Below are 5,816 nucleotides of genomic sequence, written 5' to 3' on the forward strand. Positions count from 1 at the left end.
CCCAAGGACAAACAGAGCATGATATCCGTGGCAGGATATCACGTAGAAAACCCTTTAAGTAAGGGGAGAGAAATTTCATGACTGTACCCATACAGCGGTGTTTGGATAATGGTTAAAGAAAACTTAGCACTGCGCTTTCAATGCTCTTATTGAAAATCGGAGTACCATGGACATGCTTCGAGATAGCGCTGACATGGTCAACAGGTGAAAATCAGAATTTGGAAACAAAAAGGATCCATTAGGAATAACTTGTAGAATAAGTCTTACAGTTTCCTCATGGTAGAGTGGATAACATTGCTAAAAGTGAACTATAACAATAGGTCCTCCGGCCAGGTGTGCTAGGCCTGACATAACCTTACCGGGTCATATATAAAGACCAACATTATAACTCTTGGAAATAAGTTCCAACCATCATATCTGACCGAGATTCAGATCTGATTGGTGTCACGATACCTCAGACTTAGGATGCCTGAGAAGAAAAGGTGCAGCACAATTTGACGAGATGACATTGTAAGATTCTCGGGAAATGAACTATGGAAGCGAGTTCCGAAACAAGAGTTCATCAGTAAACCAAGGAGAGGATGAGGAGGTGGCTGATAGGCTCAGCAACAAATCATCGCGATTTCCAAAGGATTGATTTCCACAATTATGTGAACAAGGAAATATCATTTGTCGGATCAAATGTCATAATGATGTATGCTCGAGGAAAACATACACAACTGAACAATGATAGAAGGGTGCAACCAGGAATCTGGACTAGGTAGCACGATCAATGTTTGAATGATGATTCAATAACCCATAGACTTAGAATGAAACTGTAGACCAATAACTTCAAGCAATAGGGTTGCTAGAAGTTTAGAATTTGCACAACACAGACCATTAGTCGGTATTCCAGTTAGAAACAATACGGAGACCAAGAAATGAACGCAAAAGGCGAGAGATATTACTATATAAAGAATTCTTAAGAGGTGGTAAAATTACCACGACATTCTTGACATAAAAGGTGGTAACATTCCAAGGTAAAGAAGAACAAATGCTGTATAGCAAGGACCTCAAGGTATAACTCAAAACACGAATAAGTTTGTGTTGGAGGGAAGGCAATAAAGTGGCCGATGATAATACAATTCATCGGGGGCAAGGATGGTATTTCTCATCATGAATTCAATTGATATCCAGGAAGACCTCATAAGGTTGATGATCTTCACGGCACATTGGTCGAGAGATTTCAAGATGTAATCAATCAGTGACAACATCAAATCAAAGGAATGATGAAGCGGAAGGTTATTGGAACCATGGGTAGGGCACAAACTTGAAATCAAGCTTGTTGTTCAAGGTGAATTGATATGACGAGGAAGATCGACGTAAGCTTAGCTCATCATCGAAAGTTGTGCTCCAGGATTAAGGACCAGGTAGCACAGTTAAAATTTAGCCCGATAATGATATAGCCGATCAGGCTAGGAATGACATGATCGAGTACAAACTCGGACTTAAAGAAGATTATCAAGAGTTGCTGAACCGTAGGGCAGACTCGGTTCAGTTATCGGTGTCTTTGAGTGTTTAATAACTCAGAGCCCATGAAATCTGTAATCAGTGAGAATGTAGTACTTGATGAAGAACTCATAAGAAGTTATGCAGTTTCAAGATAATCTCGAGATACCAGGAGGGTAATACTCGAAGACGGATCAAAGTAGAGGTTGGACCGAGGTATTGATCCACATGAGACAAGTGCTTACACTTGCATCGAAAATGGTATTTAAAAGAGAACATGGTCGGAACCACGATTGTAAAAGGCCGGATCCCAGATATAAGATGAACTTATACCAAGGGAACTAATATCATTTACAAGAAGCTTTGATGATAAGTTTCACATCGGGTCCATGGGCATGAACGCAAAGGCTCAAGGTCGACTCCCAATTCTTCCATGCATAACCTTTCATTTTACTTCTCGCTTTTGATGAAGCTGTAGTATAGAAATTTTATCTAGCAAAATACCAGAAGAGTATGACTCGTGAAAACTTTCGAGTTCACACAGTTTAGAGAAGGCATATGTTCAACCCATCAGGGCATCTTAGGAGTATATACCACAAATTTCAAGAATAAATAACACCAGCTCGATAGTAGAGCATGTTTGAGAAAGCAGAGGATACAATTTACCAAAGGTATTATGTATCCGAGGAAAGGCTCACAGACTTATTGAATATGAAGGACGTTGTCGGATAAAATCCCGCAATTGATCTGGTGGTTCTCAAGGAATATGGTGCGAGCATCGGTACTCAACCAGAGGGAGAAACAATGCAAGGAGATCAGACTTTAGAAACAACTGACTAATTCAAGGCTCAAATGCAAAGGAATTATCAATTCCAAGACAAGGGATCAGAAGCAATGCTCTGATCAGGGATGGATAAGTTGAATAGCCTTAGGGTACAATCAAAGACAATTGGATTGGTCGAGAACCAATCCCAGTTAAAAGAATGGAAGCTCAGCTGGAAAGGTAATTTATAAGGATCAATGATGATTGCGTGTATTCGCACTCATGTTGAATCAATAGGATCAAAATGACGGTGGCAAAGAATGCCAATAAGATTACTATACTTATGGGATTAACCATAATGCAAGCAAGAAAAGAATTTCAAGAGCAATAAGCTGCTAAGGATTTTCGAAAGATCGAATAGTATTTTGAAGACCATTGTGAAACACATGAACAACTGGGGGGTGAGCGGATACTCGATAAGTGCGAGAATTATCCATAGGGGTATCCAGGTGACAAGGAACAGCAAGGCAGTAAGCTCAAAGGATTATCGAAACAACGACAAGTATTACGGGTTATCTTGTAATAACAAGACCAACTGGGGATGAATGTACGAATAACAACTGCAAGTAGTTATCCATAAGGGTTGACGATGGAAGGGGAATTGCTAATACGATGAACACAAGTTCTCGGGTTAACAGCGGAGGGTATCTTCAGGGTCTTCACGTACAGCAGACGATCATCAGTAATAAGGGGCCCTCCGGGTGAAAGAGTTAACGAGATCCTAATGTTAGATTTAGAAAAATTCATTTAACCCGAATAGAAGAGAGCTCAGAGTCCCAGAGTAAAGGTCGAGGAGTAAAAGATCCTAGTACCACCCAATGGCGACGTGGGCCCGTAAGGCACACAGCCATGTTAGTAAAAGTTTTGCAATGTCTAGACTCGACATCGGCCAAGGAGTTGGAAGGGGGATTCCTACAGGCAGTCGGCTCTGATACCAACTTGTGACGCCCCCGATTCAATCGTACACTAATCATACACGCAAACGTGTACGATCAAGATCAGGGACTCACGGGAAGATATCACAACACAACTCTACAAATAAAATAAGTCATACAAGCATCATAATACAAGCCAGGGGCCTCGAGGGCTCGAATACAAGTGCTCGATCATAGACGAGTCAGCGGAAGCAACAATATCTGAGTACAGACATAAGTTAAACAAGTTGCCATAAGATGGCTAGCACAAACTGGGATACAGATCGAAAGAGGCGCAGGCCTCCTGCCTGGGATCCTCCTAACTACTCCTGGTCGTCGTCAGCGGGCAGCACGTAGTAGTAGGCACCTCCAGTGTAGTAGGGGTCGTCGTCGACGGTGGCGTCTGGCTCCTGGACTCCAGCATCTGGTTGCGACAACCAGAAAGGAAGGAAAAGGGGGAAAAGGGGGGAGAAAGCAACCGTGAGTACTCATCCAAAGTACTCGCAAGCAAGGAACTACACTACATATGCATGGGTATATGTGTAAGGAGGCCATATCAGTGGACTGAACTGCAGAATGCCAGAATAAGAGGGGGATAGCTAATCCTGTCGAAGACTACGCTTCTGGTCACCTTCGTCTTGCAACAGGCAGAAGAGGGTAGGTCGAAGTCCTCCAAGTAGCATCGCATAGCATATCCTGCCCGGCGATCCTCCCCCCGTATCCCTGAGGGAGAGCGACCACCGGTTGTATCTGGCACTTGGAAGGGTGTGTTTTATTAGGTATCCGGTTCTAGTTGTCATAAGGTCAAGGTACAACTCCAAGTCGTCCTGTTACCGAAGATCACGGCTATTCGAATAGATTAACTTCCCTGCAGGGGTGCACCACATAACCCAACACGCTCGATCCCATTTGGCCGGACACACTTTCCTGGGTCATGCCCGGCCTCGGAAGATCAACACGTCGCAGCCCCACCTAGGCTCAACAGAGAGGCCAGCACGCCGGTCTAAACCTAAGCGCGCAGGGGTCTGGGCCCATCGCCCTGAGCACACCTGCACGTTGCGTACGCGGCCGGTGAGCAGACCTAGCAACCTCCATTACAAAGGAAGTTGCGTTAACGCAGTCCAACCCGGCGCGCGCCGCTCAGTCGCTGACGTCACGAAGTGCTTCGGCTGATACCACGACGTCGGGATACCCATAACTACTCCCACGTAGATGGTTAGTGCGTATAGGCTCGTAGCCAGACTCAGATCAAATACCAAGATCTCGTTAAGCGTGTTAAGTGTCCGCGAACGCCGAACAGGGCCAGGCCCACCTCTCTCCTAGGCGGTCTTAACCTGCCCTGTCGCTCCGCCACAAAGATCCACACAGAGGGCCGTCGGGACAGAGGTCCTTTCAGCCCCCAATCCGTGAATCACTCGCGGGTACTCTTCGAGCTGACCCGACTTTAGTCACCATCTGTATAGTATGTATGTATGTATAGTATATACCCGTGATCACCTCCCGAGTGATCACGGCCCAATATTATAGCAAGGCAGACTGACACGAAGGTAGGGCCAACAATGATAAACTAGCATCCTATACTAAGTATTTAGGATTGCAGGTAAGGTATCAACAGATGTAGCGACAATGTCAGGCTATGCATCAGAATAGGATTAATGAAAGCAGTAACATGCTACACTACTCTAATGCAAGCAGTATAGAGGAGAATAGGCGATATCTGGTGATCAAAGGAGGGGCTTGCCTGATTGCTCTGGCAAGAGAGAGGGGTCGTCAACTCCGTAGTCGAACTGGGCAGCAGCAGCGTCGGTCTCGTAGTCTACCGGAGAGAAGAGGGGAAAGAAACAATGAATACCAAGTAAACAGATGCATATCGATGCATGACATGTCAAGAAGCGATGCTAGGCGTGCCCTAACGTGGTAGTAGGTGATACCGACGAAAGGGGGAAACATCCGGGAAAGTATTCCCGGTGTTTCGCGTTTTCGGACCGGTGAACCGGAGGGGGAAAGTTGCGTGTTCGGTATGCTAGGGGTGTGTGGCGGACGAACGGGCTGCGTATCCGGATTCGTCTCGTCGTTCTGAGCAACTTTCATGTACAAAGTTTTTCGATCCGAGCTACGGTTTACCTTATATTAATTTTAAAAGCTTTAAATCATTTTTAGGATTTATTTAATTAATTTAATCAACATTATCCAGAATAGTGTCTGCTGACGTCATCATGATGTCAGCATGACATCAGCAGTTGACTTGGTCAACCTGACAGGTGGGTCCCACCTGTTAGGGATTGTTTAGCTAATTAACAATTAGGGTAACTATTTATTAGGTTAATTAATCTTAATTAGTTAAACTAAACAAGATTAGATAAGTTAATTAATTAGTTAATTAATTAAATTAATTAATTGATTAATTTTATTATTAATTTATTTATTATATATATATATATTAATTCTTTTTTTTAATCGTTCTGGGGCTGGGGCCCCGTTTGGCAGTGGCCCGAATGGCCTAACGGGCGCTGGGCGCCGGGCGGTACGGGCGACGAGCGCCAGCCCGATAGGGCGCCGCGGGGCAACGGGCGAAGGGGCGGGCGCGTGGC

This window comes from Triticum dicoccoides, chromosome 1B (genome assembly GCF_002162155.2).
Source record: "Triticum dicoccoides isolate Atlit2015 ecotype Zavitan chromosome 1B, WEW_v2.0, whole genome shotgun sequence".
NCBI lineage: Eukaryota > Viridiplantae > Streptophyta > Magnoliopsida > Poales > Poaceae > Triticum > Triticum dicoccoides.